General features: G+C 44.2%; 1 long non-coding RNA gene across 1 annotated transcript in view; it reads left to right on the top strand.

The window, feature by feature from the left end:
• LOC134551072 (uncharacterized) overlaps positions 1-13,586 on the top strand; it is a 54,629-nt gene that overhangs the window by 32,319 nt on the left and 8,724 nt on the right. The gene's annotated exons all lie outside the window — the stretch shown is intronic.

The following is a 13,586-nucleotide window of genomic DNA, read 5'->3' as shown; positions in this document are numbered from 1 at the left end:
TCTTCATCTTATCTGAAACAATATTGTCTGGAAACAATATTTAGATGTTTCTTCTCTATTCCATAGTAAACATGTGACAATGAAAATGTTTTTCAGGTATTTAGATATTCATAACCTAGGGAATAATTGAATTATAGAATGGTTTGGGTTGGAAGAGACTGTAAAGATCATCTAGTTCCAAACCCCCCTGCTGTGGACAGGGACTCCTTCCACTAGAGCAGATTGCTCAGAATCCACCCAACCTGGCCTTAAACACTTCTAGAGATGGGGCTGGAAGTGAAGCCCCATTAACAACTTCTCCACAACTTCTCTGTGCAACCTGTTCCAGTGTCTTACCATCCTCCAGGTAAATAATTTTTTGCTAATATCTAATGTAAACCTTCTCTCTTTAAATTTGAAGCCATTACCCCTTGTCCTGTCTCTACATTCTCGTCTAGAAAGTCCCTGTCCATCTCTCCTGTAGGCACCCTTCAGGTACTGGAAGGCTGAAATTAGTTCAGCCTGAAGCCTTCTCCTTTTCCGGCTGAACAACCCAAATTTTCTCAGCCTTTCCTCATAGGAGAGATGCTCCATCCCTCTAATTAACTTGGTGGCCTTCCTTTGGACTTGTTCCAACAAGTCCATGTCTTTCCTGTGCTGGGGACCCCAGAGCTGGATGCAGCACTCCAAATGGGATATCACCAGAGTGGAGGGGAAGAATTACCTGCCTCAACCTCTTGGCCATGATTCTCTTGATGAATCCCAGAACACGATCCCTTCACCTGTGTCATTAAACAAGATATTAAATAACACTTGTCCCCATACAGACCCCTGAGCCACTTGCTGCTATGTCCATTGGGACTCTGAGCCATTGATGCGACCATACAATCATCTTCTTATCCATCTAACAGTCCACTCATCAAATCCATCTCTCTCCAGTTTAAAGAGAAGGATGCATTATATGACATTTATCCCTAATGAACTTCTGCTTGATAAGGTAATTTCTACAGCAATAGATTAAATATCAGAGAATCACAGAATGGCTGTGGTTGGAAGGGGCTTGTGGAGATCATCCAAGTCTGACCCCATGCTTTTGACAGACACCCTTAAAATATTTGCACAATTACATTTGTGATACTAAGATACTAGTATATCTTCATTTTTTTTATTTCAAACATAGGGAATAAGGTTAAGGGGAAAAATACCTGGAAGAGTGCAGAGTATATTTCCAAAAGTAGACTTTTGTGGGGTTTTTTTCAGTTTGATATAAATTTCAAGATTCTCACAAATCTCGTCATGTGCTAATTTCTTTTATTAATGTTTCTAAATTAAGCCATATGGGTTTGCTTATGATTTTAGAGCACCCTAGATCAGAACTCAGAACTGAACTCTTATTTCTTTAGGCTCAGGACTCTTTCTTCCTTTAAATCTTCATTTAAATGGTATTTGTTATACACTTTGAGGCAGGGCAATAGCATATAAACAAGCATCTTCAGAGTGCTTCAAGGAGAGAGGGCTTGCAGTGGTGAGAGGTCCTGAAAGAGCTTCTATTATGAGAATGCCTCTTTCCTGTTTCATCCTTTGCACAAACCACCCACAGCATCACTGCAGATACTCCAGCATGTGTGTCAAATTAATTATTAGAAGTGAAATCTGGCCCCACTGATATCAGACAAAACTCCCTCCGACTTTGGTGGAACAACATGTAGCATGGGGGACCATGTCAAACGCTTTAGAGAAATCCAGATAAATGACACCTCTATCCCTTCCCTTGTCCATTGCACTCCATCATAGAAAGCCACTATGTTGGTCAGGCAGGGCTTTCCCTTGGAGAAGCCCTGCAGGCTGGCTTGAATCATCTCCCTGTTGCCCATATGCCTTAGCATTTTCAGCAAGGAGTTTGGAATTTCTTTGCAATCATCTTGGAGGGGAAAGGTAAGAGAAGAAAAAATATCAGTAATGTCAGCACTGCATCATCTACTTTAGCTACAAGCATTATGCTCACAGCTCTTCTTAGCTCATATCCAAAATGGACTCCACAAATATTTCTGGGACAGTGCTATGGGCAGAAAGGGTCCCACCAAAGACACTGATTCAGTTGCCTTGTTGGCTGAGCTGTTCTGTAAATGAGAAAAGCAAAATCTTCCTCTACCCCACCAATACTTTACAAAGTTGCTCAGGAAAATTTGAAATGCAAGAGGTAGCAGCAGTCTCATGTTAACTCACAGACTCCAGATATTATACAACCTGAAGCTTTCCTTGCTGCCCTTAATAATTTCTGCCTACACTCACACATCTGAACACTGTTGCAAAATCCAGGGTGATTTAACCTTTATTTTGTCAAAATGGAATGTTTGATTTGCAATCAGCTAGGAAAAAAGTAGTTGCTCCTGATAGTAGCAATTACTTCAAACCCAGATCATGGGACTCTGATATTCAGCCTCTTGGAGAAGAGGCAGAGGGGCCTGGTGTTGGTGGGTACCTTGCTGAAAACCAGCTTTGTCCACCACTGGTCAAGGCTCAATGTAAGGATGCCACTCAGCAGTGACCAGTGACCTCACCTTCAGCTGTCTAGTTGAATTTTGCTTAAGAAAAAAATGTCCTTGGCTTGCTCAGCCTAGATGCTCCATTACTTTTAATGTAAATTAGCTGATTTGTACTCATCTATGGCATATTATCCCAAAGCCTCTGTAGCTGGTCATGATAGGGTGGTCCCCTCAAGTGATCAGACTATGCTGTTCCTCTTTTCTTCTCCTCTATTAGTAGTGGAGAAAGCGAGGTAGATGATGGGTAAGGCTTTCTTGCACTTATCAAGTGAATATGAAATATTATTTCTTGAGAGTTTTGCAGTTACTTTGAACTTCCTATCTTCTGGGCTAAGCTGGTTCTGCATTGCCTGTCATGGGAGTAGCTAAACCTTGGTTAAAGAAGATTCTCCTTCCAGGAAACTGAGCTAGCAATAAGGTTTCCACAGATGGAAACTGGACTGCTTCATGGTTCATGAGCCATGAGATATTTGGGTGAACTGGTTCCTACTGGTCTTTTTGCTGCTGTCTCAAAATCATCTAGTTGCCTGCTGTGTTACTCACCATTTGGCTGAAGGCATCAGCCCCTCTATTCTATCCTCACCTGCATCTCACCATTGCCTGTTAGAAGTTATTATCCTTTTTGATTTCTGAACTGCCTGGGCGGTTGTTTTCTGAGCTACTTTCAGTTCCTTGCCAACCAATCTGAAGGGGCAGCATCCTGCAGCAGGAGAATGGTTCAAGATAGTAAGTTGTCCAGCTGGCTCAGTTGCTTTTGGAAGATGTGTGATCATGCTGTAAATAGAACCATTTCCTGTGCTTTTCTTCCCAGACTTTATCTTGTTTATTCATGTGAAAGGTACCTGGGGAATAGCTGCGCCTGGCCTTGGTTTTAATTTGTCTGTATTTCAGCAGCGTCATGTCGTTACATTGGTGCAACATCAGAGCTGGAGGAAATTCATGTGGGTGACCTATTCTTGATAGCCCTTTAAATGAGGCCAGATGGAGCGTGACCCACTGGTGGCCACACATTGCACAGTGAGGAGCAAAAGTTACTGAGCGTGGCCGGGAGTATATCAGAACTCTCATCACAGCTTGCCTAATAGATGGGTTTTTCCATGAGGCACAAGGCAGAACAACCAGCTAACAAGCTGTAGGATGTTTTTTGGTGGTGTCTGGCACCCTGATCAAGTGAGGAGCTGCTCTCTGCCTCTTTTCTTCCAGAGATGTTTAGGGAGCTTTAGGTTAAGCAGATGAGCTGCAAGCATGACCCTTTATGGCAGCATCTGCAGTGTGACTGCATGTGCATGGGATTTCTGCCCTACTCTGCCCTACTCTCTTGTCCCCAGTCATTGTGGCTTGGGAGAACTGCATTTCAGTGTGCCAGTTCCCCGTGTGTCACCTATAGCACTTGGAGCAAGAAGTTAGCCTTGTTCAGCTGTATCTAAGGCACCCACTTTATTAGCATCTTTCCTGCAAGGATCTCAAAAAACTTAATACAGGGAAAATTTCTCAGGTTTTGCCAAAGGGATGCTTACAGCCAAAGAGCAAAGTGATCTTTACAGGAGCACTTTCAAACCAAGCTTCATGAATGCTTTTCCACGACCTGCTAAGGAGTACTGCTTGCATCCATCAGTCTCATGTAGTTCTGGTTCTTGTGGCCACTAAATATTTTTTCAGTGCGTGACTGAGAACCCTCCACTTCAGGACTCAGGAGAACACTTAACTCATGACTGCTTCCATGTCACCGTGTATCACCATTAAGTCAAGGCAGTACAGGAAGAAAATATTCTGAGCCACTCAGATGGTAAGTGGGAAGCTTCACCAGATATTTAACAGGGGCAATCCAAAGAGCAAGGGATGGCCACCACCCACTTTGGGAGGCAGCAGTGGGGTGGTGGAATGCTTGGAGCTGCCGAAGGGTGCACCAGTATTGAGGCAGTCAGGAATGCCTTCACCTTCACCCAGTATTAGAGGCTCAGGGTTAGAAGCAAGCTGTTTTATGGAGTGGTCCTTGTGAGCATGAGGCACAAGACAGCCTTGGATCACTCTTTCCCATTTCATTACCACCTCATATAAAATGTTTTTAAAGAAAACCTTGGTTTCTCACAGCCATTTGATAAAGCTGTAAAAGGGAATATAGAGTCCTGCAGCATACTGGGGAGATGAGATTAGCTGACATTCAACCACTGCAGCAATGCACTTGGCTCCACACTCCTCACAGCCTTATATAATTTCCACGGCCTGAAGATCTCCTGCAGCTGGACCTATCATAGTGGTTTGTCCCAGGTGATCGTAGCAAAACACAACTTCACTTTCTAGGATTAAATTCCATGATTTCCTTGCTCTTAAGCAAGTTGCAGCTCTCTGGGGTCAGCAGCAACTCGGCCAGATCCTGCTTTCAATTTCATGCAGATGTAAAATGCAGGGTAACGTGGGGCTCTGCTCTTCCCCCTGGGCTGAGCTGCTCTGCTGGATGCTGTACCTTTCCCCACCCCTTGGGAGGCCAGACAGATCCCCTCAAAAGAGCACAGTGACCCAGTCCCCACTGTTGCACTGGGACATTGTGCGCCTCCATGCTGTCTGGCTCTTCCATGGCTGGGAAAGGCTTTGGATGGAATTCATTCATTGCAATCAAAGCCCAACAAGTACTGGAAGAAAGTTCAAATGTATGTGAAATAGCTTGTCCAAAAAGCTGGCAAAGGCAGCTTATTTTTCCTGTCTTACAAGAAGTTATGCAATCAAGTGATTAATTACCCGTGGCACAGTCTGAGGGGTGAAAGATTAATACTCCTGGAGACTGCTGCTGTTGACCTTGTGTTATACCCAGCATGGGAATAGCCTGAGCTTCCCAGCAGAATAAACCTTGCCCAATGGTGAGATTGTCTTCTCACTATAGTTGAGTGAAGAGGTTAAAGTTTTATTTTTCTTCTAAATTCTGTCCATCCAGCAGGAAATAGTACCATCAAAAGTCTCCCGCCCATCTCCTGGAGAAAAAATAAAGCTCAAGTCTTTTATAATTTCAGGGCTGTGCCTCAGCCAGCTGCGGCAGTGGAGTGGGAGCCCAGCCTTGGACATGGGTGCAGCTGGGAAATGTAGCAGCACTGTGTGTGTTAACTGGTTTCCAGACAACACTGGGAACCATCACAACTGGTTGCAGTTAGTCCTGAGGGCACAAACCTCAAATTCAGTAAAAATTGGTTCTTGCCTGCACAGAATGCTCATTAATGCACATTGTAATATTATTTCTTTCCTGGGAGAAGCAATCCCGGGATGTGACAGAAGTTAGATCTGTGTGCAGTTGCAGCACTCATTCATTCATGCTGCTTGTCATGTGCAGCCCAAGGGTGCCACGTTTCTATGGCGTAGGAGGATGTGCCTTCTCCAGCACATTGCTCATTCCACCTTTCTTCCTCTGCGCAAGCCCGTGTGCAGCAATCACCTTCTGCTGGAAATCCTGCACTGGCTTGTTGTCAGCAATCTTAGCTTACACCAAAAGTTATCTGGTACTTTTCCTAAAGAGCTGCTTTTCAGTAGCTTTTAACTTTGCCAGACTAAGTTTTCACTTCAAGATGAAGTTATTTAGCCAGGGAAAGGTGCAGTAAATCGTCGGTCATTTTAGTCCCTTGATGTGCAAGGCATAAAGTGTAGCTTTCCCTATATGTAAAACCTTGTCCACTTTGTTATTAAGTGTTTTCAACACCATTCTTTGGAGTATATCTTATCATATCCTGCCTCTCATGGCTGAATTTGCAGTTAAACACTCTTCTAAGAAAACAAACGCTCATTATTCAATTTTAAGCTATACTCAGTACAGAAAGAGGGAGTAGAAGAAAGAGCTCGTACAATTTTTCTTTCTCAAGTAGTGGTTTCCATCAAAGCAACTTGGCATGTGAAAGCTTCTAGTGAAGGAGAGAACCAAACATTAGAAAGAAACCAGCAAAAACAGGGCGGGGGGCAAGGGGTTACTTCATGTGCATTAAATAAAACCTCTCATAATCCTTGGTCTTGTGAAAAGATCTATAGTGCTGGTGCCAAATAATTCCTCCCAGCAGGAAGACTGGACAGCAGAGAGGCTTCCGGGGCCAGTGGGCGCCTCTCAGCTAAAACAAATGGAAGGGATGAGGCCAAAACAGTGAGATGGTGAATGGGGGCTGGGTGGAGGGCATAGAAATGAACAATGTCAACAGCCTCCAAAAATGCTGTAACAGACCTGACTTGGTGCAAAGTGGAGCTCACAGCTCCTCACGTAGTCAAGGATGGCACTGGTGGTATGACTTGTGTCTCACTGTCAGTCTATCAGAGCTTGTGCCCATGGCCTCTTATCCTGCCACTGAGCATCACTGTTTCCATCTTTCCTCCCCCATCAGATATTTACACATAGTGATAAGATCCCCCTGAACTTTCTCTCCTCTGGGCTCAGCAGTCACAGCTCTCCAAGTCCCTCCCCATATGGTAGATGTTGCAATCCCTTAATCATCTCTAGGGCTCTTTGCTGGGCTTGTTCCACACATCCATGTTTTGTACTGGGACACCCAGAACTGGACACAACTCTCCAGGGTTCGATCACCTCCCTGGACCTACTGGACTACTCTCCATAAGGAAGCCCAGGATGTTTTTGGCATCTTTTCTATGAGGCCATGTTGCTGGTTGGTGGTCAGCTTGTTGTGCATCAGGACATTAAGGTCTTTTTCTTCAGAGCTGTTTTCCAGCTGGCTGATCATCTCCCAGTCCACACTTCTGTCTGAGGTTATCCTTCTCCATGTTCAGGACATCACATTCCCCTTTAAACATTGTGAGATTCCTGTTGACCCATGCCTCCAGCCTCCTGAAGTCCCTCTGAATGGCACCCCAACTGTAACTGTTGCTGTTTCCATAACTTGCCAAGGGTGTCCTCAGAGCCATCATCCAGGTCATTAGTGAGGAAGTTAAACAGTTCCAGCCTCAGTATCAGCCCCCAGCGTGCACCACTAGTGACTGGACTACAGCTGAGCCACATGCCACTGACCACAGCCCTTTGATCCCAGCACTTCAGCCAGATTTCAGGACACCTCACTGTCCATTTATGTCATCCATATTCCACCAGTTTGTCTGTAAGGATGTTATAGGAGACAGTGTTGAAAACCTTGCTAAAATTGGCATAAATAACATTCGCTGCACACTGAGCCACTCATCTCATTGTGGAAGGCTGTCATGATGGCCAGGAATGATTTCAGCATATCAAATTCACCAGAGCATGAGGTTTTGAGAAACTGGAGAAAGGGAACCGCACCTCATCTCCCTCCGGCCTTGGTTTTCATAATAGTTGGAGTGAAATTGGTGTTTTAGCTTTTGTTGTAACTAAGAATGTCTGTCTCCCTTCTGGGGAGTTTTGTAGGAAAGGCAGAATTTACTGTAAAAGCTTAGTTATGTGTGCAAGAATTTTAGTCTCTGCTTTGGCATGGATTTAGAAAAATAATAATCATTTAAAAATAACCTAGCTATTGTATTTAACCTTGGCCCGTGCAGCCAGTGCTATTTTGTAAGACGTTCCAGCTATCCAAAGATTCTTTTCACCGAAGCTTCCCTTCAGGAAACAAAATAAATTAATGATACAAACAGGAAGCAGCTGTCTTTTCCTAAATAATAATTAAAATGGGGTCCCCTTAGCAGTGAGATGAATAAATGGGAGGGGAAAGACCCGAAGTATTGTTGGTTTAATTTTGACCAGCCTTCAGAGGACAGGCTTAGAATAATGACACAACCTGTGAGGCTGGGAGGACTTATTTTCTTATGAGCCATTTTTGGATTTGAAAAACAGATAAAGGTCTTCACAAGGGGCAGATGAGCAAGACAAAGGAATGTTGCTCTCTCAAGGCACACAGTCTGTCCTCTTTCGGTACTATTCACATGGAAAGAAACATTAATCATTGTAATCATCGATGCTGTTCTTCAGCGGCTTTCATCTGCTATCAGCAATCACTAGGAAATTCCAGGGTGTTCCTGGATGTGCTTTTTTTGTTGTTTTGGGTTTTTTGTTTGTGTTTTTTTTTGTCTTTGTCCCAGACTGTTGACTTGACACAGTTCCTTGAAATTCCACTTTAAGGAGGAAGAAGGACAAGAGAGATGGAAATTCTCATCTCCTTCCAGCTGGCTGGGAGGAGGAGGTGGCGGCAAAGAGTGTGGTGGCTCCTGCTGTGGCCCCAGAGCTTGGTCTGGTCAGGGCTTCCAGATGTGGAGGGCCCTTACCCCTGTGGGCTTAGCAGCTGAGCCTGTGGGTGACCGCAGAAACACGTTGGCCAGAGGCGAGGAAACCATGGGAGAAAACTATGGCCAGCAAAAGCCACAAGCAGCACATGAGCTGCCACTTTTTATCTGTCATTACCACTGGGTGAAGCAGTGGTAATTGACACAACATGGCAGTGTTGGGGAAGGTGCATTTCTTAACAAGGTGAAATCACACTTTATTTAAAATCAGGTTTGAGCCTGCTCCTTCTCAGGAAATAATGTCGGTGTGTAACCATATGACATGGCCCTGAGAGATGACTTGGGATGTACCTGCAGTTGGTGTTCTGCCATTTGTTTGAGTAGGTGGGACTGGGTGACATGTGGCACTGGTTATAAAAGGAGTGGCTTAATGTCAGTTTTTATGACCGCAACCAGGGAACTGATGCAGAAAAATCTGTGCATAAACACAGTGAGTTAGCCAGTGCCACCTCCCAAAATACAGAGTGGGTGGAACAAACAAGGCTTAAGATTTATTTATAAGATTTCATGAAAAGAATCTTCTGTCCACTCCCAAACATATCATGGAGTTGCTGGATGTGGCATGGATTTACAGGTGAAGAAGAAGATGGCAGAAAAATGGGTGGCATGCCTTATGACTCCTTCTGGTATTTGAGCGTACCATCAGACTATCTTAGATCTTTAGAGGCCTGGAAACTCCAGAAAGGCCTCATGCCAGAGGCTTTTGTTCATGAATCAGAGTTGGCACTAATTTTGATTTAATTTTTTAAAAAAACTGTTTGTTTGTAAATGGGAGGGCAGTAAGGCATCTGGACCTCAAGAAGATTTTGACATGGTCTGTTTACTCTACACTCAGCAACCCCAATATCTATACAACTTTTCTTCCACCTTTCTCCTTTTGTATCTTGTCTGAAAAGCTGGTGTTCTCTGAGTGAAGTGAGCAGTAATATATGTTCATTTTTAACTGGGCGCAGCAGTCTCCTGCCAGTCCCATGTCTTTAACACTAAGGGGACAGAACTAATCTTGTGGCAAAACTGCAAATGCTTCTTTTAGCAGCACAGAACTTAAAAGTGTAAGAAAGTTCAGCCAGGACTGTCTGAGACACTTAACAGCCTTCACTAGGTCACAGGGAAAACTTTTCCATGGAAAAATTTATCTTGAGTTACTTTCAGATAAAGATGGTGTACTCACAGTGACCAGGAAAATTCCCATTGATGTTGCTGCTGTGAGAAGGGAAACCTGTTATGGGCCTCTGAAGGAAAACATCACCTTTCAGCGTGAGTTTTTAGTGATTCCTTAATGGAAGTACAGTCCTGTCCCTGCTGTCATATCCCGTAGTAGTTAAGATACAGGCTCTGCATCTTCCCTGCCATGAGGCACACTGGAAGAATAACGCAAGCCAGGGATTGTCATTCAGAGGCTCAGAAGGAAGGCAGGTGAGCTGATGTGCTATGGGCAAGCACAGCTGTTATGACAGAAAACTTCAAGGACAACAAAAGAAGGAGTTAATATTTCCCTATTGGTGTGGAAGTGCCTCCACAGGGTCCCAAGAAACTGAACAGCTGGCAACATGATCACTTTTGGTTTTGCAGATGCTTGCATGTGGCACTGGCACAGGTGAGGTTCCTAGTAGTGCTAAACTCCTAAAACTTGCAGAAGAAAAGACATTTTAATCAATGTTTAGATTCACGAAGCACACACACCAAAAAAAGAATAATATTATAAGGGAGACGTCATTTGAGGCCTCTTGACTCCTGACAGTACATATGCCCTCATTTTTAGTTTAAACTAAATTAATCTATTAAGGTACAGGAAACCTAATTTGACATCTGACTCTTCTCGGGCAGACTCTGAAATACCAAAAAAGGCAGCTAGGTCTTTATTACAATGTACAATTCAAGGGAAGTAAGAGGTATTATTCATGTGGGTGTGACCTGATGGCCATGCTGATTCACTCTTCCACTCCAAAGCCCTCCCTGTCCTTCCTAAGCCTTGCAGGTCTTGGCGCCAGACCTTACAAGGGTCCTTATTTGGTGAAGAGGGCTACATATTTTGGCCTACTCTCTTTCCTCCCTGCTGCAAGTTATTGTTGTGGAAATGGCTCACAAACGGGTGGTTTTTTGTCTTTTTTTTTTTTTCTTTTTCTTAAACATTAGGGTCCAAGCTGCTAAGAATAGCTTCTGCCATTATTTGAGCATCAGCAAAGAGTAATAGGAGTATCAATAATGTGAATGTCACCTGAGACAAGAATCCCACTCCACCCATTGCGACAGTAGTCCACATTTGGAGAGCTCCGAGTGGTGCTTGGCTAATTTTGCAGCTTCCTCGGTGGGGATCCACCGTTGGTGTGGCAAAAAGGATGGCAAAGTTAGGACCATAATTTTGCATCAAGTAATCCCTGCAGTGCTGCAAACATGCTGATACTTGGACATCATCAACCCCAGCAAGTTTTGAACTGCAAGAGAGCTAGGGTTTTTGTTTCCACAACAGATGGCTTGCTATGAAATCCTAAAAATCTTCATGTATTCATCTCAGAAGATAGTTCTTGCTGTAGCCATGCGTACTTCTCCCTCTAACTGTCTGGGAGAGAGAAGAGGGTCAGCAAGCTACAGGTATATTTCTCATATTCTTCTTTTTCCAGACCATTTTTTCCTAATTCCCCTTCAGAGGTCACTGGCGTTCTTCTTGCTTTTAACAACAGCAGTTTCTCAAAGCCATAGTGAGAGACCCAGGACAGGAGAGCAGCTGAGAAGAGGTGAAGGGAAGGCTAACAAGGCCACTTGGTTGTTATTCAAAGACTCAACTTTCAAATACTGTTTTTCATGGATGAGAGGGGTGAGAAAGGCTCCGAATGTTATCGCTACAAATAAAGTCTTTACAACATATCCCAAGTGGGATGAATAGAGTCCCAAAGCAGTTCATCTGAGATATGTGCAGATTTACACGTCTTGGCAGCTTCAGCAATTTTTAACGCAGATGTCGATAAGGACTCAATTTCCATAGCCAAGCCTGGTACCAAGTGTTGACCAGAGCAGAATTACAATTCACTGCAAACAAACAGTTGGGTTCAGAATAGTTTTGACACTCTTTGCTAAGATGGGAACAAAGAGGGCATCAAGGAGCTGAGAGAGGTAGCGGTGACTGACATTCATATTATTGCCAAACACTTGATTGCATCAAACCCCAAAAGCAAGCGTATTTCAGGCATACAAGCCTTAAGCTGTTAAAAAAAAATCTGTCTGCCAGCAGTCAGGATCTTCAGCTGCTCAGTCAGGCTGGAAAAAGGTGTGCACAGTGCTTGAGCTGTGATGAACAGTGAGTGAGGGTGCTCGAGGGTGGTGAAAAGAACCATGGGAACTATGGGAAAGAACCATGCAAGAACCCATCTTTTCTGTATATGAAGTTATATAAAGACATAAAAACAGCTCCTCTGGGTCAGACTAAAGACTGTCTAACCTAACATCCAGACCTCAACAGAGCCCATGAGTAGAAGCCTAGGGAGAGTAAGAACAAGGGCAAGCATATACAATACTTGCCCTCAGTGTTCTCCCAGACTCCAACTATTTTCAGCTCAGGAACTCCCTGAGCCAGATAGAGCTTCTATGTATTTATTTAGTAATTCTCAGAGGATTTCTCGTCCGCGAACTCTCCTTGAATCCATGCAAGCTTCTGATATCCACAACATCCTTTGGTAAGAAGATTCACAGATCTACTGCCTGTTGCATGAAGGGCCATCTTCTGTTTGTTTTTCAGCCTGTCTCCTACTAACTTCAGATAATGCTGCCTGCTCTTGTACAGGAAGAGACAGCAAAGCTTGACCCCTGCCTGCTCCCAGGCCACTCACAAGCTCAGAAACCTCTCTCATATACCTCCCAGTCATTCCTCTTCCAATCTGAAGATAACTGGCTGAGTCGTGAAGGACACTAAACCGTAAGATAGAACTTGTGAAGGACTTGGGCTATTTATTGTCCAGCCTCATTTGCCTTCAGGCTCCAGAGGGTCTTGTTGCATCTTGCAGATGTGAACAAAAGCCTCCAACTTGCTGAGGGTTTGAGTTCTAGCTCTAATGCTTCAAGCACCATGCATTGGCAGAGCTTTGAGAATATAAATAATAGCCTGCTCTCAAATTCCAGGCAGGAACAGTTCCTAACCATGCACAAGCCATTCCTGGAAGCTTTCCATGATCCCATCCTCCCTTACACCTCCCCAGTTTTTCCAGCAACCCATAATCCCAACTTCTCTTCCAGGGGTCTTGTGAGGTTATTCATGTCTACAAGCTGCACTTTGTAGACAAAATTGTGGCGTTTCTGGCAGTGACCAGCAATTTATCCTTTTCTGTCACTGTGCTGGCATGTAAATCCACGGTGAGTGCCCAGGGAAACCAAGAGCCTGCCACCTGCATAAACATTACAGAGCACCTACCAAAAGCATGGCGTGCTCTCCCCTCTGTGTGTGTGTCACCGTGACCTCTGAGCACACCATCTAAAATAACCCCATGCATGGGACCAAGAATTGAAAGATAGGAAGGATGCATTTTATGTAAATGTAGTCAGAAAGTCTGCAAGACAAATTGCTTGAAGTGGTTTGAAAGATGAAGAAATATGACTCACTTCCAGAAGGAACTGTTTTTTGCTGGGCTGGACTGAGAGTAGCATCTTGTCTTAGGCATGTACGTGGTTGCTGTTGGGGTTTTACTGATATCCACAGGGGTGGGTTGGACACCCAGGGAACTGTGTGATGGGCATGCAGAGCAGGTGTGCTTCATGAACACAAACGTGAGGGAGATCTGCAAGCAGAGGGTGCACTTGTTTATCTGCAGTGCAGATTTACACATAATATTTCCAACCAGTGGTACT

Source organism: Prinia subflava, chromosome 5 (assembly GCF_021018805.1).
Source record: "Prinia subflava isolate CZ2003 ecotype Zambia chromosome 5, Cam_Psub_1.2, whole genome shotgun sequence".
NCBI classification, from domain to species: domain Eukaryota; kingdom Metazoa; phylum Chordata; class Aves; order Passeriformes; family Cisticolidae; genus Prinia; species Prinia subflava.
Note: the sequence above shows the minus strand (reverse complement) of the source record. Positions and strands in the feature narration are given on the sequence as shown.